General features: G+C 46.0%; 1 pseudogene across 1 annotated transcript; it reads right to left on the bottom strand.

Annotated features, from left to right (window-relative positions):
- Positions 1 to 717: 717 nt before the first annotated feature.
- LOC308258618 (large ribosomal subunit protein uL29m-like) lies at positions 718 to 20,346 on the bottom strand (annotated as a pseudogene). Its single transcript has 3 exons — positions 20,312 to 20,346; positions 17,793 to 18,356; positions 718 to 722 (listed from the first exon to the last, which is right to left on the bottom strand). The product of its transcript is annotated as a large ribosomal subunit protein uL29m-like (transcript).
- Positions 20,347 to 22,227: the final 1,881 nt, after the last annotated feature.

Here is a 22,227-nt window from a genome sequence, read left to right as displayed (position 1 = left end):
TCCCTTTCTCTTTATTTTCAAATCCTTTAAGTTGGCAAAAGAAATCTTATAAAGAAGAATAAGATTAAGCCAGGCGTGGTGGCGCACACTTATAATCCCAGCATTTGGGGAGGCTGAGATGGATCTGGGTTTGAATACAGCCTCAGCTACTACTCAGTGAGGCCCTTTGCAACTCAGTGAGACCCAGGTTCAAAATAAAGAATAAGCCGGGCATGGGGGCGCACGCTTGTAATCCCCGCGCTTGGGAGGCGGAGACAAGAGGATCACGCAGGTTCGAAGGCAGCCTCGCTGGCTTAAGAGACCCTGTTTCCAAATAAAGTAGGTTTGGGAGTGTAGCCAGGAGGTAGAAGGGTTCCATCCCCAGTAACACCAAAAAAAAAAAAAAAAAAAAAAAGGCAGGAGGGTGTAGATTGGAGGTAGAATTCCCCTGGGTTCCATCCCCAGTACTGAAAAAAAAAAAAAAAAAAAAAAGAGGGACATGGTAGCACATGCCTGTAATCTCAGTACTTGGGAGGCTGAGACAGGAGGATTGCAGGTTCAAGGCCAGTGTGGGGTAACTTAGCAAGACCCTGTTTAAAAATAAAAGGGGCTGAGGGTGCAGCTTAGAGGTAGAATGTCCCTGGGTTTCATCCCTAGCACCACACACACACATACACACACACACACAAGCACATGGAGGAGGAAGAGGAGGAGAAAAGAAAGAAGAAAAATCTACGGTCATACTAAAAAACAAGAAGAGATGGCATTGGCAGGCTTTGAGCCTGAAGAAATCCTAGAAGACAGAGAAGAGGTGGGCAAGAAATCAACTGTCCACAGAACGCACTTGCACCTTGCAAAGATCCACGCAGAGACAGTGAAGCCAGGATGAACACCTCACGGCTCCGTGGAGGAAGGGCCAGGACGGCTCAGGACCACACAACACTCAGGAGAGGAATCCCACGTTCCTCCATCCGTCACGGTTCCCACACGGTGAGAGTGGGACACCCGGAGGTTGTGCCTAGTCCCAGGTCTCCAGTGGCAAAGCAGAGTTCATTGGACTCTAATGTCCTACGTCTAATGTCTGACTGTTTTCAGGTTTTTATTGTATAAAGGATTCTTACAAATGGCTATGCAAAAGACAAATATTTAAGTAGAAAAGAACTGCAAAAGACGCAGGAGGCAATCAGCAACGACAGAAGAATCAGCTGAGTGTGCGTTGACTGAGAAGCACGTGAATTGGCTAGTGTCAGGAAAGTGCAGATGAAGCCAATTTGGCGACATTTTTGACGATCAAGAGGCCGTCTTTGCTTATCTTGGCCAAGACAGCACACCAGCAATCATCTCAGACACTGCAGGTGCAGGTGTGCACGGGTCCTTCAATTGTCCACTTCTAGGAATTTGCTTTGAGAAAAGAGCCACGAATATGCTTTGAAAGATACAGAAAAAGTTCGCCATGCGCTAGAAGTTAGCTCTTTCCCCCACCTCCCCCAGCAGCCACGTGCGCAGCAGGGAATGAGTGAGTGCTGGGTTGTGGGCAGAGCACAGGATCGGGTTTAGGACCTAGGAGGGGCTGAATGCCGTTCCATTCACATTAACAGGTTTATGGGAGAGAGAGCTGAGGTTTGTCAACTTCCTCTGCTCCCATTTTAACAGTCCCCTAGTAGGCCCCACTTACCCTTTCAACCTCTCTGGAAAAACATGATTTTACAAAAAAAGAGCCTCAAGGTTTAAATATCTGAGTTGCAGCCTGCGGCTGCTGCCAAAAATTCATTGTAAAACCCAGGAAAACCAAGCCTGAAGGGTAAAGCAGCGGAGAGAGGGGCGGGTGGACAGAAACTTACCTGGGCGCTGGGTTTGCCAGGGCACCTGCCCCTGCCTAGGTTCCAGGGGCTGGGCCAGGAGTGGCTCCGGGAGCCTGGAAGAACTGCCGAGCCTAATGCAAGCCGAGAAACAGGAAGTCCTCACGCACCCAGCAGGAGGGACCAGGCTGGGGAGAAAAGAAAGTGAAAGTATTGGAGCCGGGCAAGCAGGAAGCCCAGGCAGGGCCCAGCGCAGAGCCTCCTGCTCCGGATCTCCTGGGCCCTCCGTGTCCTGGCAGCGGGGAGCTGGGGAGGGGCTGCTGCCAGTCAAGATCTGCCTGCAGAGGGGTGCAGGGGCAGAGGCTTAGGACCAACCCGGGGGCAATGGGAACTGGGAAGCCACCATCTGACCCAGCCCTGCCCGCCCCCACCCCCCAGGACGTGTCCTCTGCGTTTTGGGGGGTGCTGAACATGTTCTAAAGCTGGATGGTGGTGATGGTTACACAACTGAGTAAATTTACTAGAAATCGTCAAACTTTAACCCACAAACAACTAAAAAGAGTGGGCTTGGGAACGCCTAGCTTGTCAGGACAAGGGGATTCCACGAGAAAACGGAAATAAAAGTTCAGCTGCACGGAAGTCAAGCAGCAGAGGCTCATCTCCAGACAGAGTGCTGAGAGGCGGGCACTGGAGCCTGGGTGTGCGGGTGTGTGAGGGCCAGGGGTGTGCGGGGCTGGGGGTGTGTGGGAGCTAGAGGTGTGCGGGGCCGGGGGTGTGCGGGGCCAGGGGTGTGTGGGAGCTACAGGTGTGCAGGGCCGGGGGTGTGTGGGGGCCAGGGGTGTGCGGGGCTGGGGGTGTGTGGGAGCTACGGGTGTGCAGGGCCGGGGGTGTGTGGGGGCCAGGGGTGTGTGGGGCTGGGGGTGCGTGGGAGCTAGAGGTGTGCAGGGCCAGGGGTGTGCGGGGCCGGGGGTGTGTGGGAGCCAGGGGTGTGCGGGGCTGGGGGTGTGTGGGAGCTATGGGTGTGCAGGGCCTGGTGTGTGTGGAAGCTACGGGTGTGCAGGGCCGGGGGTGTGTGGGAGCCAGGGGAGTCAGGCCAGAGAGTGGAGAACGGCAAGGAACGGGGAGACTGCAAACCCCCTCCCCCACATACCCCTTTGAAGGATTCCTAGTGTGCATGGCCGTGTAGGGTCCACGAGAAACCCCCCAATTTAGAAATCAGTTTGCTTCCATTAATTTTCAAATGCATTTCACCCCGAGTCCCCTTACCCAGGTCCCCACAAACTCTTCAGAAGAAGAGATGAGAGCTATGCTTCTAGGGTTTAGGAAGACGGCACCCAAGGCTGAGCCGCACAGGAGCGCTCTTCTAGGCTCCCTGTGAGCTGGGGACACCCCCCCCCGCCCCCAGACTGAGAGCTGAGCGGCCCGCAGAGGCAGGCGAGCTGACCGCAGCGCTCCAAGAGGCAGGGTTCACGCTTCATTTCCTTCAGCCTGGCACTGAACCTGGGCGACCCTTCACGGGCGTCCGGGGATTCCGCAGAAAGAGCTTCAGATCCACTCAGAGATGTGCCAGGCCAAAGCAGGGGGCAGGAAGGAGCCATAAACAACAGCACCATGTCAGAGCCCGCAGTGACTGCTGTGAGGGAAACCGGCAGGAGCAAATAAGGCTCAAAGATGTTTATTCTAAAGCAACGCAGGCTCAAGATTACACTTAAAATGGGAAATATGGCCCGTTACTTCACATGCAAATGATTTATACAGGGAGAGTCTTTAAAAGGTATAATTCGTTTTTAGGTTGTTTTTCTGGGTGTATAAAATGCACTCTGTGTGTGTGTGTGTGTGTGTGTGTGTGTGTGTGTGTGTGTGGTACTGGGGTTCCTGGAAGCCCTTCTACCTCCGGGCCACACTCCCAGACCTATTTTTTTTTTTTTTTTTGGGAAACAGAGTCTCTTAAGGCAGCGCGGCTGGCTTTGAGCCTGCGTGATCCTCCTGTCTCCGCCTCCCAAGCGCAGGGATCACAAGCGTGTGCCACCACGCCCGGCTAAAATGCACTCATCGGAGACTTCCGGGAAGATGGCGACCGAGAAAAGCGGGGCTTAAGAGTCCCGCTAACAACCAATCTCCATTACCACAAAAAGAGCGCCTTTCATAGCCAGAAAACACCATCACCAGAAAAACAAAAAAACCCACCAGGCTCCAGAGAGAAAGCGGACTGAGAACAGAGCTCAGGGCCACAGAGGAGACACACGCGCCCGAGGACGCGGCAGCAGCGCCATACTGCCGGCGGCAGCGGCGAACTCAACGGACGGCTACAGCAAGCCAGGTGAGCCGCTGCGGAACAGCCAGGCGGGATCTTTCGGCGCAGACAGCATTTAAAGCTCCCAGTGGCTGAGCTCAGCACACGCTGCAGGGATTCAGAGTGGAAATCAAAACCAGAGAAGAAAAAATACGCCAGCCTCATGGCCGAGGGCGTGGCAGAGGCGCCATATTGCCACCGGCGGCGGCAGCAGCAGTGAATTCACCGAGTCCAGTACAGCTACATCTGCGTACTCAAGAACAGTGAGTCAAATTGCGGGCCACAGAGGAGAAATCGCAGTATTGGGCCTCCTGGGACTTGACCCAGTGAGGGAGTGGTGGTGGCAGAGATATCACATCATAGGAGAACGTGCAACCTGGCACCCCCCATAGTTTAAAGCAGCCTCTATCGACTCCCTGGGTCGGAGATTCTGTGATACAACCCAGTAAAGGAGTAGTGGGGTCTGAGATAATACAGACTCGAGATCCAGAGCACCTTAAGTGAAGCCATAGTGACCCAAGGGAAGAACCCAGAGAAGGCACAAACCTCCGAAATCATGGGAAAGAGGAATAACACTGGAGTAATGAATGTGCACAACCCCACAACATCAGAACCTGATAAAACAGAAAATCAGAGATTTCTAGAAGATCAAATCAGGAAAATAACTGTAGAAATAATAGAGGTGCTTCGAAAAGAACTCAGAGAGAGCCAAAAAGAGATAAAGGATGCAATTAATGAAGTAAAGGCCTCAATTCAAAGCACAAACAACCGATTAGACCACATGGGGAACAGAATCTCGCTCTTAGAAGATGAGCAATCCAAAAATGAATGCATAGTTTCTAATCTAGAAAAAAATATCCAACAGCGGGAATCTGACATTGAAGAAATATGGGCCCATCTTAAGAGAGCTAACCTAAGAATAATTGGAATAGAGGAGGGAAAAGAAAGTGATACCAAAGGGATCAACAATCTCTTCAAGGAAGTAATAGCAGAAAATTTTCCAAACATGGAGCAAGAGGTTGATACACAGATCCAGGAAACTTATAGAACTCCCTTTAGACAGGATCGGAGAAGAGGATCCCCACGCCATATAATTGTCAAAATGACCAATGTGGAAGCCAAGCAGAGAATCTTAAAGGCAACAAAAGCAAAGGGCCAAGTGACATTCAGAGGCAAACCAATTAGAATCACTCCAGACTTCCCAAACCAAGTTATGAGAGCCAGAAGGGCTTGGAGTAACATATTCCAAACTCTGAAAGAAAACAACTTCCAGCCAAAAATTTCCTATCCAGCAAAACTTTCTATCAAATTAGATGGAGAAATAAGAAGCTTCCATGACAAACAGAAACTGAAGGAATTTATGTCTTCAAAACCAGCGCTAGAGAAAATACTCAAAGAGATTAACTACAAAGAAGAAATAGGTAACACTCACCAGAACCAGAGAAACAAGAGTTTCCATCCAACAGACAACTAAGATTGGTTATCTGTGGAGATTCATTATTTATGTTAGTCTTTTACCTATCTCTAAGTTGTATTGTTTGCCTTTATTGTTGTTAATTTTTAGGATTTCTAGTTGGAATATTAATATACCTTCAGATATAGCATTTGGAAATATTTTATCCAATTCTATTAGTAACTTTTAACTCTGTTTACATTGTCTTTGGATATACAATATTTTCTTTTATTTTTTAGGGAGTTTGTATATTCTTCTGTTGCCTGTGCCATTGAAATCATATCCAAGAAATCACTGCCAATTTCAATGTTGTGAGGTTTTATGACCCAGATTTTCTCCTAAAAGTTTATAGTCTTAAGATTTATATTTAGGTCTTTTATCTATTTTGAGTTAATACTTGTATATGGGATTAGGTAAAGGTCCAATTTTATTCTTTTCCATGTAATTATTATTTTTCAACAATATTTAGTTAAAAGATTATTATTTCCACCACCAAATGTTCGTGGAAACCTTATCAAAAATAACTTGACAATATAGGGAAGAATTTAGCTCTAGGCTTGTATTTAACTCCAATGGTCTATATATCTGCCTTTAGAACAGTACTACACTGTTTCAATTATTGTAGCTTTATATGGTTTGAAATTAGAAAATATATATCTGCTAGCTTTGTTCTTTTTCAAGATCGTTTTGGGTATCTAGAATTCATATTCCATATTAGGATAGATTTTTTTCTGAAAAATAAATATATAAATATATGATAGTTTCACCTAAAAAAACAGAAAAAAATATGCTCTAGTAAGAAAGAAAGCAAAAAGAAATATTGAAATGCTATCTTTAAATCATCAAACGCTTGGTATCAGACAAATGAAACTGTTATGTGAGATTATCATTTTTAATTTTGGATAAATTGCTATAATACTAGATGTCAACCACTAAGCCAAGCATGGGAAGGAGGGATGGGGAGAGAATGGGGTGGGGATCGGGTGGGGGCTGACTGGGCGATGTGTGCATGTATGTCTACAAAAGTTTGTATCCCACTATGATGTATGAATACAGTGCACCAATAAAATAAAATTTAAAAAAAAGTCAAAATAAATAAAAAAAAATAAAATGCACTCATCTTAAATTGAATACTTTGATGAATTTGACCAAATGTCATCACTGTCTTTTTTTTTTTTTTTTTTTTTTTTTTGCAGGTTTGGGGATGGGACCCAGGGGCATTTGACCTCCGAGCTACACCCCCTGGCCTATTTTTTATTCTTTCTTTTGAAACCAGGTCTCACTGAGTTGCAGAGGGCCTCACTAAGTAGCTGAGGCTGTCTGCGAACCGCAATCCTCCAGTCTCAGCCTCCGGAATGCTGGGATTACAAGCGTGCGCCACCACGCCTGGCCTATCACTGTCTTGATAAAGGCACAGACCATTTCCCCCATGTTAGAAAAGTTCCCCTGCATCCACGTTGCAGAAAATCCTTTCTTCGGTGCCAGCACCAGGCAACCACAGTCCTATTAGTACAGATCAGCTTCACCTACTAAAACTTTATGTAGATGGAAACACATAGCATTCACCTGTTGTGTGGCATTTTTTGCTCATCGAACTTTTTTTTTTTTTGGTACTGGGGATGGAATTTGAATTTCAATTTTGAAACCTCTTCTGCAGGTTATCCCTCTAGCAGGTGGGTCGGACACCTCTAACTCTTCCAGTCTGGTCAGCGTGATGTCACCAACGCAATACATCCACCAGATGTTGGGTGACACAGAAATCATGTTGTGATAGAGGGCAGGTGAGCTAACAGAACCTTAACACAAAATTATAACTAATATTCTTGCATGTTGCACTTGAATGAAAACTATTTCTTTTTTTTTCAGTATTGGGGATGGATCCCAGGGGCATTCTACCTCCGAGCTACACCCCCAGCCCTATTTTTTAGTCTTTATTTTGAAACAGGGTCTCACTGAGTTGCAGAGGGCCTCACTAAGTAGCTGAGGCTGTCCTTGAACCACAATCCTCCTGTCTCAGCCTCCCAAATGCTGGGATTACAAGCGAGCGCCACCACACCTGGCCTCACACCAGCCTTTTCAAACTGTTTCTGATCCTCCTTTCTAATCAGGAAGGAAAGACACGTTCTCTGAATCAGCAGTCCCATACGGTAAACCTGGGGCCTGGGAAATGAGCCAGGCTGGAGATTTTATAGCCTAAGCCTGGGGATCTTGGCCATAAAAAAACAAAATCCTGCAAGGAACCCAGTATACTTCTAAGAAATCGATTCTCCTCCTGTTAGCCAGAGTCATTTTGGTTATTTGTACTCTAAATTTCAACTGATTAAAAAAAATTCACATACCAGGAAAGGAATGGTGAGCAATATATCTTTAAGGCTATGTGATCTGTCTGGGATCAGTTGTTTGATATAATTGGACATAAAGGTAATGAACATCCCATCAGTGTTCACAAACTGGAATATTTGCCAATCAGGGCAAGTTGGCAAATTAAATTATAGCACTAGCCAGATGTGGTGGCGCATGCTTGTAATCCCAGTACTTGGGAGGCTGAGATGGGAGGATCTGGGTTCATGGACAGCCTCAGCTACTTAGTGAGGCCCTTTGCAACTCAGTGAGACCCTGTTTCAAATAAAAAGAATAAAAAATAGGGCTAGGGCATAGTATGGAGGTAGAATGCCCCTGGTTCCAACCCCAGTACTGAAAAAAAAAAAATTACAGCACTAGAATCCACAGATTCCCAAAGTGAGCGATATCATTTCCAGTGGGGTGCTCAGAAAAAAGATAGATATAGAAAAGAATGGAAATTCGCCACTGCATCTGCCTGTTTATCCACTTAAAGTAAATTTTAGCCGGGTGTGCGGATACGCTTTTGCAATCTCAGTACTTGGGAGGCTGAGTCGGGAGGATCGCAGGTCTGTGGCCAGCCTCCGTAACATGTGAGGTCCTCTGTAACTTAGTGAGACCTTGTTTCAAAATAAAGAATAAAACAGGGCTGTGGGTATAGCTTGGAAGTAGAATGTCCCTGAGTTCAACCCCCCTCCCAGTACTGCAAAACAAAACAAAAAAAAAGAAAAAGATTTGCTTAAAGAAGGCGTGCTGAGTAATTTTTTTTTTTCTGAAAAGGGGAGGTGAGTCAAATCAGTTTGGGAATCTATGCATTGGGGTGAAGCCTGAAAAGTTCACTCCCTGATTCCAAGGTGCTGGTACTAGTGCACTTAGTAACTTGGAGAGAAATCCTTCAAGCTAAATGAAAGCATCAACTTCCCTTTAGGGGTTATCACCTCCTTGGCCTGAATCTGGATGGACGAACGGAGCCAGGAGGCAGGCTGGGGTGTCCTCACCCCCTGTCAAGTCAAAGTAAAGGAGGATTCTGCCCTGGTGCCAGGAACCAGGGGCAGGCTGGGTGGTCTTGGCCCAGGCAGCTCATACCCAGGAGAGGTTCTGTAGTGAACACAGGTGCACAGGACAGTGGGAAGGAGGAGCCGGAAGCCGGGCTGTGGCTGCCTCCGCTAATGCCTGAGGTTGCAAAATAGGGTTTGCTTGTAAGCTTGGCAGGAATACCCCTGAAGTCCCGCTCTTCCTATCAGCCAGCCGAGGAACACCAAAGACCTAATGTTTATAAGCAAAAGAACTTGGCACATTTACAGAAATGCTCAGCTCTGCAGTGACCTGGGCCTGCTGCCCAGAGACAGAGAGAGGGAAGGAGGGCACACCAGGGCCTTCAGCTGCTGTATACTAAGCGGCTGACCGCGCAACTTAGAGGAAGGAAGGTTTATTTGTTCATAGTTTTCTTGGGGATTTGGGGTTCACTTCATGTGAAGCTGGGGACCCCCAAGATTGCAGGGTATGGCGGGGTGGGAAGCAGAGACGAGGAGAGCCATGGGCTCCGCTCCTCACATCATGGAGGCCGGAAGCAAGAGGAGGCAGCGAGGGGAGAAGGACCCGCATAGAATCTCCCAGGTGGCGCCGCCAGGGACTCGCCTTCTCCAGTCTTGTCTGCCAGGCTCAGCCACCACCCAGTATATCCATTATAACAGATGTGTCCACCGCTGAGAGGAAAACCAAGCCCTGCTTCCAACAGTGCTACCTGTCCACGAGGGGTAGGGAGACGGTGTAAATCTAAACCATAACACCAGGGGACACCAGGGCCTGGTGTCACCGAGCCAGGCCTTCTCTGGGTCACCGTGTCCCACAGAGGCCACGAGCAGAGGAAAGCTTTACCAGCAGAGGCGGCCCCCACCCCAAAGTTAGAGGGGAAGGAGAAAGACAGAGATACAGATACATAGATGACAAAAGAGTCCCCTACATGTGCGCAGTACATGGTACACGCAATGATCCTACCTCCCCCCAAGGAAATTCAACTCATCAGTGTCCCAACTAGGCTGGGGTTTGTTCCTTGGGGAGAGAGAAATCAGAAGGGGACAGAGGCATAAAAATCTTTTGCACTCTCCATTTAGCAAAATTATGTGTGTAGATTCCCTAGCACATCTATTATGAGCCAGAATAAAACAAAAAAAAATCACTCAGTGGCATCTATTTCAGAAAAGCACCGCCTTCCTCCCCCCCGATTCCCAGTCCTCACGTGAGTGAGCTCACTGCTCTGTCCCAGCCTGGAGCCCCACAGGCGCCCTGGCTCCGATCGCCCTCTGGTTTGACCCATTGTCCTGCCATTTTTGTATGTTGTTTCAAATCCTTTATAGAACGGTCAGATAGAAGTGAAAAAAATTGTATGTAAGTATAAATGGTAGCCGGGTGTGGTGGCGCACGCTTGTAATCCTAGCATTTGGGAGGCTGAGACAGGAGGATCATGGTTTGCAGACAGCCTCAGCTACTTAGCCCTTTGCAACTCAGTGAGACCCTGTTTTAAAATAAAGAATAAAAAATAGGGCTGGGAGTGTGGCTTGGAGGCAGAAAGCTCCCGGGTTCCATCCCCAGTACTGGAAAAAAAAAAAAAACGTATAAATGGAAGGCTGTCACATCCCTCCAAGTCACATTATCCTTGAGGGCCTGGATAACCTCAGCAGTAAACCCTCTCTCCATTCCACCAGAAACCAGTTACCTTCCTCAATATAACAGGGAACTGGTCAAAGGTCATTTTCCCAGACAGCTGGCTGTAGTTGCAAAATGTTCATGTTTTTAAGAAACACAGAATTCCATTTCTGGATTTTCTGCCCCAAGCCTCAGCACTGGCCTTTGATGGAGGGAGTGGGAGCTCTCTCTTACCTGGCTGCTTTCCAGAAACACTAAGAACTTCAGCACGCTGCTTTCTTTGGCTCTTGGGTCTAACTCCTCTCGCCCTGGTTTACTGAGGTGCCTGGCTGGCCACCCGCCTGGGAGGGCATTCGCAGTGCCTGGCTCTCCCTCCCAGCTCTCCCTGGGGCCTCCCAAAGGGGAAGGAACAGTGTGGAGTTTACTCCCTGCTACAAACCCGGCCATCTCACCTCCAAACAACCTCACTCCACACGGTTGAACAGGCTTTCCTGCCCCCTCCCTCAGCAAAAATGAATGGACCCCATCTTCCCGAGCCTCGGAGGGCTGCCCTGCTCCTCTGTGGGCACAGACTGGGCAGAGGGAGGAGGTCCAGTATCCTCGGGAGGAGGACCAGTGAACAAGTGCGGATGTTTCACACGGGCAGTTTCACTTTTCTTTTCTCTTTTTGATGCAAGCCCCAAGGGACACACCGGGCGGCTGATCCACTTTCTCTTCTGGGTTCCAGGAAGGCACAGGGGCAGTGCACGTCTAGCCTAGGTGATCCGAAGCCACGCTCGCAGCCCAGAGGGGCCCTGGGGGGAGGATGGCGGCCGAGGGCAGCGACCGCAGACTCAGGTAAGTCCTGGGTTCTGTCCTTGTCTCTCCCCGGTGAGGCGAACGTGGACATCTGAGACCTCTGTCACTCCTGCTTCGTCCCACAGGAACACAGGGATGAGACTACAAATAAACAGCCCGGGAGCAGGGCTTCGCCGCAGTAGCCTGGCTGTCGCGGGAGCCCCAAGCCACCGGCTTCCTATTTTTTTGGAAGTCACAATTTAAAGTCATGTAAATGTCACTAAGACCGAGTTGGCCACTTTGCTGTTTGGGTTAATGATGCCTTCCTGATTTTCTGCTCTTATCAACTCCGAAAAGAGAAAACACTGCAGCTGTGATAGCAGTGATGCGTCTATTCTCACTGGAGCCATAGCAGCTTTGGCTTTTTTGTGTGTGTGGTCCTGGGGGTGGAACCCAGGGACTTTTCTACCTCTGGGCTACACTCCCAGACCTATCTTATACTTTATTTGGAAACAGGGTCTCACTAAGTTGCTGAGAGCTTCACTAAGTATCTGAGGCTGCCTTCGAACCTGTGCGATCCTCCTGTCTCAGCCTCCCAAGCGCGGAGATTACAAGCGTGCGCCACCACGCCCGGCTCCTATCAACTTTTGTCTCACATAGTTTGATGCTACTTTATTAGTTGTGTACACATTAAAGAGTGTGTGTCTTCTTAGAGAATTGATTTCTTTATAATTATATAAGGCTCCTTTACCTGGGACAATTTTTATTATTATGAAGTCTGTTTTTTGTTTAATCTTTCCATATTTGGGGATTTTCCAGCTATCTTTGTTACTAGTTTCTAGTTTAATTCCACAGTGGTCTGACAGCCCACTTTTTGGGGGGGAAGGGATTGCCAGCCAGGGACACTCTACCTCTGAGCTACACCTTGAGCATTTCCAGCCCCCTTTAAAATTTGAAACAGGTGTTTGCTAAGTTGCTAAGACTGGCTTTGAACCTATGGTCCTCCTGTCTCAGCCTTTGACAGCACAGTGTGTGTGTGTGTGTGTGTGTGTGTGTGTGTGTGTGTGTGTGTGATTTCTATCCCTTTAAATTTTGTTAGGCTGTGCAAGCTGGGCGTGGTGGTGTACGCTTGTAATCCCAGTATTTGGGAGGCTGAGACAGGAGGATCGCAGGTTTGTGGCCAACCTCTGCTACTTAGTGAAGCTCTCTGCAAAATAAAAGGATAAAATTGGGCTGGGGGTATAGCTTGGAGGTAGAATGCCCTTGGGTTCAATCCCCAGTAACACAAACACACACGCACGCATGCACACACACATGTTGTTAAGCGGTGTTTTGTGGCTCAGCGTGCAGCATGTGTGCTTTTCTTGGTGAATAATCCCCGCAAGCTTGAGTGTGTGTGCCCTGCTGCTGATGGCTGCCGCTCATGTCATTAGCTGTCATAGACGTGTCCCGGCCATCACAGGTTTCCTTCGGTTAGTGTCAATACAGCATGCCTTTCTCCATTTCCTCATATTTAACCTATCTGTGGTTTTTATATTTAAAGTGACTCTCTTATTTACAACACATAGTTTTATTTTAATGTACACTGCCTTTTAACTCCTGAATTTAGACCAGTCATATTTAAAGTGGTTATTGATGTAGTGAGGTTAATTCCTACCATAAATGTTTTCATAGTACTTACTGTTTCTCTTTTTCTTCCTTTTTCTGGCTTTTATTAAGCCTTATGATTGTGTGTTTCTCTCCTCTTAGCATATCAGTTGAGCTTCTTTTACAACAATTTTTAGTGGTTTCCCTGGAATTTATGACAAATTAATTTTACAGATGTCCATCCCAAATTACACCCTACCACTTGGTGGGTGGTGGCTGCGTCTCATAACCGAATGTCACACACTCCTTCCCTTCATAACACCCACAGTCCTTTCAATGACCCACACACTGGACTCCCCGGGGCTCTGTCCTGTGGTCACCTTGGACAAACCGCTCTCTCTCAGGGCAGTTAGAATAGAAAAGGAATTAATTGTGCATTTATTTCTTCTCTGGTGTTCTTCCTTTCTTTGCGTAGATCTGAGTCTCTTTTCTTATTTTTCTTTTGCTTCTGTGTGTGTGTGTGTGTGTGTGTGTTACTGGGATTGGACCCAGGGGCATTTTACCTCTGAGCTACACCCCCATACACCCTAAGACCTATTTTATTTTTTATTTTGAAACAGGATCTCACTCTTAGTGAGAATTTCACTAAGTTTCTGAGGCTGTCGTCAAACCTGTGATCTTCTTGTCTCAGCCTCCCAAGTACTGGGATTACAGGCATGCACCACTGTGCCTTGCTAGATCTGAATTACTGACTTGTATTGTTTTTCTTCTGAATAAAGAATTTTTCTTCTTTTTTTGCAGAGTAGTGTTCTGACAATGAATTTCCTCAACTTTCTTTGTTTAAAAAATTTTTCATTTTTTTTTTCACTTGGAAAATTTTATGAGAAAGAGAAGTCTAATTTTTTTTTTTTTCGGTACTGGGAATTTAATCTAGGGGCATTCTACCTCCAAGCTATACCCCCAGCCCTATTTTTTATTCTTTCTTTTTGTGTGTGTGTGTGTGGTACTGAGGGTGGAACCCAGGGTCTTTTCTACCTCTGGGCCATACTCCCAGACCTATTTTATACTTTATTTGGAAACAGGGTCTCACTAAGTTGCTGAGAGCCTCACTAAGTAGCTGAGGCTGGCTTTGAGCCTGTGCGATCTTCCTGTCTCAGCCTCCCAAGTGCTGGGATTACAATTGTGCACCACCATGGCCGGCTATTCTTTATTTTGAAACAGGGTCTCACTAAGTTGTGGAGGGCCTCACTAAGTAGCCGAGGCTGGCCAGGAACCTGAAATCCTCCTGTCTCAGCCTTTCAAGTACTGGGATTATAGGCATGTGCCACCATGCCTCGCTCTAAATTGATATATATTTTTTCCTTTGATCACTTTAAACATTTTCCTTCACTCAGCAGTTTTGTAAGACACCTGAAGGCTGCTCTTGGCAAGAAGCATATAGACTCTTTGCTTGGGCTTACAGATGTCCCACGAGTAACTAAAAGCAGAATCAAAGCTTGGCATCTCTGCCTTCATTTTACCCCTCTATTTTGATCCCATAAACGTTGGGTCAGATTACTGTTGGACTCTGCATGTAAGCATAGTTACCATCTAAGGGACATTTGTTGAAAGCTGGTTATCTTCCCCCTCTGAAGCTGAAGGCACTAACATAACAGTAGCTAAGACATTTCCAAAATGTAGGGGCCATGGCAGCCAACAGATTGTCCACAACCAGCTTTTACAGCACCCTCTTCCAGACCGCTGGGGCGACACCCACAGCTCTCCAGTTGCTGGTCTAACCCGAGGAGGACTCGGCCTTCACTGACTCCTGACCTGTTCTTTCTGGAGTCATTCTCTCCCGCAGTCGCCTTGGAGTCCAGAATCAACAAATCTGACTAATCAACATCTTGTGGGAAGAGCTGAAACTACCCCCAAGCAGCTGCGCCTTTCTTTTTGCTGAGCTGGCCCGGCTCTGCATGACCGATTCTGAGACAATGACCAACCAGAACGCACTTGACCAAAGCTGCTGGACGGTGCCGTGTCCCCAACCCTCCGGCCCCGGCCGCCTCTGTTCCTTCCCTGGAGGATGCTAAAGCTCTTGTCAGTACCCCACAGACGGGACCGAGGACATTTGGTCCCCCTGGCCTCCCCAGTATGGCCACACTGAATAAATTCCTTCCTCACTTCACCATCATTTTTTCTGTTTTTATTTTGTTTGCTTGTTTGTTTTTTTGGACAAGTGGTCAGAGTTGGACTGTCAGGATTTGGAGTTAGACCCTTCTGGCCTACAACTCTATAATAGTCTCACTTTCCTCCTTCCTTCCTTCCTTCCTTCCTTCCTTCCTTCCTTCCTTCCTTCCTGTCTGTCTTCCTGTGTGTGTATATGTGTGTGTGTGTGTGTGTGTGTGTGTGTGTGTGTGCGTGTTCTTAGGGATTGAACCCAGAGCCATCCTATAATGGTGTGAAATGTTGACGTGGGTTCTTGTTCTTAGCTAGTTTAGGAACAAATAGCCAGAACTATACTGCTACAAGCTTAAGCAAATTTTACTATTACAAAGATAGAAAGAAGGGCCATAATCATAGAGCAATGCATCAGAGGGACACAGTGGAGTACCTTGAAAATAAGACACTGAAGTTTTTGAACATGGAACAGTTTCTATAAGGCTTCATTATCTCCCGTCCTACTTGACCAATAGTCTTTCTATCTGCTCCTGACCTGATGTAGGTGTGGGTCCGCCATTATCTCCAATGCAGGCCTTTGGGTATGATTATAAGGATTTACTATCTCCCATCCTGTTTGACCAATGGATAGTCTTTTTATCTGCTCCTGACCTGATGTAGGTGTGGGCCTACCCATTATCTCCAGGTGCAAGTCTTTGTTATGACCAAGATGTGTTACTTGGTTAACAAAGTCAGGGGTCACATGGTATATGCTCTCTTTGATGAAGGCCTATACCATCATCCTGTGACCTTGGGAGTTTTAGCCTATTTGCTAGAAGTTATTTATTATGTAAACTTGTCTTTAAAATATGAAGGCCCTGGGCTACAACTCTTTTGTCCTTGGTAATCACTCTGGTGAAGGGAATTCTGCATTGTAAGGACTGCCTCTCCTCCCTGCCTGAGTGCCTGCACAGCACCCAGGCCCTTTTTACATTTTGAAATTAATACCAAAGCAATTTTCCAATACGGATACAATTCTACCTCAAGCTATACCCCCAGCCTGATCTTTTATTTCTTCTCTGGAAATAGGGTCTCGCTAGATTGATGAGAGTCTCACTACTTGCTGAGGCTGTCCTCAAACCTACAATCCTCCTGTCTCGGTCTCCCAAGTACTGGGTTACAGTCACGTACCGCCACGCCCAGCTTCTGGTAATAGTTTCTGATGAGAAATCTGATGTCATTTTTATTCATACCTCTCCATACATAGGGGTTTTACCCCTTCTGGCTTCTTTCAGTGTTTTTTCTGTCCTTGGTTTTCTGCAGTTTGAGCATGGCATGTCTGGGCATAGGTTATTTGGTTCTTATCCAGCTTGGTGTTTGCTGAGCTTCCTGAGTCTGTGGTTTGTTGCCTGTCACTAATTTCAGAAACGACTTGGTCTCTGTTCTCTCTTCTTCTGATACTGCAGTTACACATCTTGAAATTAGTCCAGCCTCCTTGGGTATTGTGTTTTGTTGTGTTTTCTCGTGTTTTCCCCCCTTGCATTTCAATTTGAAACATTTCCATATGACAGATGTTGTCACTGTCGATTCTTTCCTTGGTGTCTGCTCTCCCAGTGATCTCATCAAAGGAGTTCCTCATTTCTATTACAGTATTTTTGATGTCTAGCATTTCATTTTTTATAATTTCTCTGAGGTCTCATCTTTCTTCCTACTTAACCATTATTCTCACATCTCATCTGCTTTTTCCCCCTTAGAGCTGTTACCATATTAATTAATATTCTTATTATAAATTCCTATTCAATAACTTGAAAATCAGTCGAATCTGAATCTGGTTTTGATGATTGCTTTGTCTCTGCAGTCTATTTTTTCATGTCTATTATGTCTTATTTTTTACTTATTAATTTTTTGGATATCAGACATAATAAATTGGGTAATAGGAATGAAGGCAAATGTGCCTTAAATGTGAGGTTTTGTGTAAGTCTGGCTAGGAGATGGGCTAGGTGTCAAATTCCTCTGTTGTTCTTGCCTTTGTTTTTTCTATTTCTTTTAGGTTTCCCTAAGAGCTCCTTCTTAAATAGTCTGTACTTTGTAGCTCTTTCAGCTATAAACTACTACTTTTATATTGGGGTCCTATTGATGGAAAGATAAGGTATCAGAGTGGAAGTCCTTTGTACGCTTATGGTTAAATCTCACTATTTTAGTAGGACTGTAACTTATAGAAGGATTTCTTATATTCCCCTCCCTTCATCTCATTTAGGTGAGATAGGAAGGCCAGAAGGGGCTCATATACAGTAGATTTTCCCTTAGCACCATAAAGCTTGGGTAATATGCTTTTCTCTATAAAATATGCCTTTATTGTAGAGACTGCTCAGAAACCCCTCTGCTGTCCTCTACCCCTGAATCACAGGGGAATTCTTGGCTCTTCACAGTGAGACCCTGGTGGTGTTCCTGGAGATAAAAATCCACAAATTTTTGGGCTTCCAACATTTATACATAGAACACAGAACTTGACTTCTGGGCTTCAGAAAGATGTGGAAACTTCTCCTGAAGAACTCTCTTTCTTTCTCTCTCTCTCCCCCCCCCTCTCTTTCTTTCTTTTCTTTCCCCAGAGGCATTCTACCTCTGAGCTACACCCCTTGCCCTATTTTTTTTCTTTATTTTTGAAACAGGGTCTCAATGAGTTACAAGGGCCGCTCTAAGTAGCCGAGGCTGTCTGTGAACTGCGAACCTCCTGTCCCAGCCTCCCAAATGCTGAGATTACAAGCATGCGCCACCACACCCGAGCCTTGTTTCTTTTTCTGTAGACTTCCTTTCTCGCACTGATTAAACCTTGTTTCTCAAGTCTCAGTCTGAGAAAATGGTCCACATAAGGCATCACAAAGAATCATTTCCTACGGCATCTTCTATTTAGGAGCCAAGGAATAGGGCTTAAACGTGTGCCAGACGACTCTTCCAAAGATGCCTTTTCTCCGAGGACCAGGTCTGGCTTTTTCCTGACCAGTCTTCTCTTTCCTGCACAACCTTCCCTAATGCATCCAGAGGGTCAGCTACCTTTTCTAACCTCTCCGGACCTGGCATTGGCGGTCACTGCCGCTGGCCTCCTGCTCTAGCGTGTTTCCGTCTTTCAGTAGGACATCCCAGGGCTCGGAGACCTTCGTCACTCTCGTTCCTTACTTGCTGACAGGTCCACGCAGCCCCAGCTTGTACTTGTTCTTCTTCCCAATTCTTTGGGTCATCAAGAAATTCTTCCAGTCCTTTCCTGGACAAAGTGGGATGAAATAGTCTACACTGGTGAAAAGCTGTGGCATGTGGTACATTCTTAAGCGACAAACTAAGAGAAAACCTGCAACTTTATTTTAAAACTATATGTAATCATCCATATGCCACGTTAAGGAGAATGGGTGGAAATTTGTTCATCTCTGAGTGTGCTGATCGTTGTTGATTTATACTTTCTTCTTCAAAATGCTTTACCCCGGCCGGGTGTGGTGGCGCACGCTTGTAATCCCTGCGCTTGGGAGGCAGAGACAGGAGGATCGCGCAAGTTCGAAGCCAGCCGGGCGCTGGCTTAGGAGACCCTGTTTCCAAATAAAAAGTAAAAATTGGTCTGGGAGTGTAGCCCGGAGGTAGATGGGCTTCCAGGAACCCCAGTACCACCAAAAACAAACAAACAAACAAACAAAAACAAAAACAAAAAACAAAATGCTTTACCCCATTTTCCTGAAGTGTTTTGTGCCAGCAAAGGCCTTGGGAGTTATTAACAGACAGGAAGCCTTCGGAGCCCCTGAGACTCTTCTACACAAAATAGCTAAACTGGCCACAGCCATTGTTTTGTATGTGTAACTGTAGTGAATTTTTTTTTTTTTTTTTTTTTTTTTTTTGCGGGTCTGGGGATGGAACCCAGGGGCATTTGACCTCTGAGCTACACCCCCTGCCCTATTTTTTATTCTTTATTTTGAAACTGGGTCTCACTGAGTTGCAGAGGGCCTCACTAAGTAGCTGAGGCTGTCCTCAAACCGTGATCCTCCAGGTCTCAGCCTTCCTAATGCTGGGATTACAAGCGTGTACCACCACGCCCGGCTTTGTAGTGAACTTTTAAGTCTCTTTAAATTTAGATTTTTTTCTTAAACTTTTTAAGTCTTTTGTTTTATTATAATATTATCTTAAAGACAAAGCATGTAACCTGTTCAAATTCTCCTCCTCCTTCTTCATAGATATTAATTCATGACCAAATACATGGCATGTTCTTGTGTGTTTAAGACCAAGAGCTATTAATTAATCAAGTTTGCTAACTTTTTTTTTGGGAACTAGAGATTGATCACCCAGAGACGTTCTATGTCTGGGCTACACCCTTAGCCTGATTTTATTTCTTATTTGGAAACAGGGTCTCACTAGGTTGATGACTACCTTGCTATGTTGCTGAGACTGGCTTTGGACCTGCGATCTGCCTATCTCGCCTCCCAAGTACATGAATAGCTGAATTAGGAATGCATTTTTTTTTATCATTTCCCTTGATGTCTAGATCTATAGACTTTCATAACTACTTTAGATATTTAAGGTTTCAAATATACTTTTCACTTCTTTTAGGGACTCCCCCCTTCCCACATTTTTTCTGATAATTCTGATAAAAAAGTTAACTTAAAAAAAAATTTCAGGCCGGGCGTGGTGGCGCATGCTTGTAATCCCCGCGCTTGGGAGGCTGAGACAGGAGGATCACATGGGTTCGAAGCCAGCCTCAGCTACTTAGTGAGGCTCTCAGCAACTTAGTGAGACCTTGTTTCCAAATAAAATATAAAAAGGTCTGGGAGTATAGCCCGGAGGTAGAAATCCTTTGGGTTTTACCCCTAGTACCACCAAAAAAAATTCAGTTGTTGTTGTTGTTGTTGTTGTTGTTGTTGTTATTATTATTATTATTATTATTATTATTGGTACTGGGGTTCCTGGAAACCCTTCTACCTCTGGGATACACTCCCAGACCTATTTTTCTATTTGGAAACAGGGTCTCTTAAGCCAGCGCGGTTGGCTTCGAACCAGTGCGATCCTCCTGTCTCCGCCTCCCAAGTGTGGGGATTACAAGCGTGTACCACCACACCCGGTTCAGCTATTATTTTTAATCACCAGGCCTTGTGTAATTTTCTGGCTTTTTTTCCCTCTCTGTGTGGCATCTTGGACACAAGATATTCTCATATCTGTCGGACACCATTGATTTCTCAGAGATTCTCCTCTGTACCCTGCACTATCTCTGTTTCTTTGGGGTAGACTTCTGCCCTTTGTCATCCCGATCTACTCCTCCCAGCGTACCTTACCACACTGTCTGTGGCCTGTTGCTCACCCATGTGGAAGGCGAGGTGCTGAAGAGCTAACTCAAAGCACCGGGTAACAAGATGGGCTTGCAAACTCATGTGCTTTGCTGAGGAAACCCCAAATCCCTGCAGGTGAGGCCTGGCCTTTCTCTGTTGGAGAACAGATGGTCCTCAGTTTTCACTCCCATAGTTCCTTTCCAAAGGCTACCACCTCTCCAGGAGCCTGGGCCACTCTGCCTCCTCCTCTGACCAGAGGGGAGCATCCTCTAGCCACATAGCCAGGAGGCGCTCCTCTGGCCACTTTTTCAGATTTTGGCTTCTCATTTCATTCCCACCTCTTTGTCATTGTGACTTCAAGTCTTAGGGAACAGTCTAGAAAGAATAGAAAAACAACTGTCTTCAACCAGCCGTTCATAACCTGATGTCTCTAGTCATTTTTAACCTGGTATCTTTTTCTTTTTTAAAGAAATTCAATGGGGAAATAGGATTTTATCTATCATGATGCCTTTTGGGGGAGTAGGAAGTCCCAATGACCGTCTTATAGTGGCATAAAAAAATTCCATTAGCCTTTACACCATTTAGATGTCTGTTAAGACATCATTAGGAAGGGGAACAATTTATCAAGGAAGAATGAAAATTGCAAACCTTTTTGAGTTTGAAAATTGCCTTTTTCAGGCACAGTCTTAATGTCTGAAATCCAGGGTTCTTAGTGTTCTCCATAGTCAACCCATGGATGGGTTGGCTACAGCATAAAACATCCCCGTTGGTTTCCACAAGCACAAGGTTTTCACATTGGAACAGAGAAAATAATGATATTCTTGTGACTATTCCTAATCAAGATCTGCTATATAGAAGAGTCTTTGAACCAGTTTGATGTAGAAGCCACCACTTCCTCCCTCCACAGTTACAGATGGGAGAGGTGTATCTCCTCTACATCTTCCTGGGATTCCCTCTGCATTGGGTTCCCTAATGGCTCATGTTCTAAAAGAAACAGGAGCAGGTGCGTGTGCGTGCATGCGTGTGTGTGTGTGTGTGTGTGTGTGTGTGTGTGTGTGTGTGTGAAGAGATTTATTGTAAGGAATCAGCTTCCACAACTATGAGGGCTGACAAGTCCAAAATCTACAGTGTGGTCCAGCAGGCCGAGACTCAGAAGCCCTCCCAGTACTGACCCAGTGCACAGGCCAACTGCTGGAGGGCTCTCTCTCACCCAGGAGGCTGGTCTTTTTGTCCTATTAAAATAAATTTATTGGGGCACTGTAGTCATACATCTTAATGGGGCACAAGATGGTGGAGGCACACATGCACACATCACCCAAATAGTCCTTACCCAGTTCCCGCCCCATCCCCTCCCTCTCCCCTCCCTCCTTCTCATGTTCAGCTTAGTGATTGACTTTTATATGTTTGTTAAAGTATATCATGTGCATTAGAGAGTTTCCCTTTTTGTTCTATTTAAGCATTTACCTGGTTGGATGTGGCCCACACCCAGCCTGGGAGGCAATCTGCCTCACTCCAAGTTCACTGATATAAATGTTAGCTTTATTAAAAACACCCTCCAATTTGACATAAAATTAACCATCACAGTATCGTATCAGCAAAGATTTATACCATTCTTAACTCACTGTTTTTCTAGGGAGTTCTGGTCAGTGCTGATTAGAGCAGGGTGAATCTCTTCAGTAAGTCCAGGTCTTTCCTGATCCATGGTTTCTTCTTTGCACCCTCAATTATTCCCTAAATTAAAAAAAATTGTATTTATTTGTGTTTTTCCCCATAAAACCTTTATATTACACATTGGGTCTTCATTGGTCATTCTTCATGTCTCAAATTATGTAGCAGCTGGGCGTGGTGGCACACGCTTTTAATCCCAGCATTCGGGAGGCTGACACAGGAGGATCGAGGTTCGTGGCCAGCCTCAGC

This window comes from Muscardinus avellanarius, assembly GCF_963383645.1.
Source record: "Muscardinus avellanarius genome assembly, chromosome: 2".
Taxonomy (NCBI): domain Eukaryota; kingdom Metazoa; phylum Chordata; class Mammalia; order Rodentia; family Gliridae; genus Muscardinus; species Muscardinus avellanarius.
This window is presented reverse-complemented; position numbering and strand designations above follow the sequence as displayed.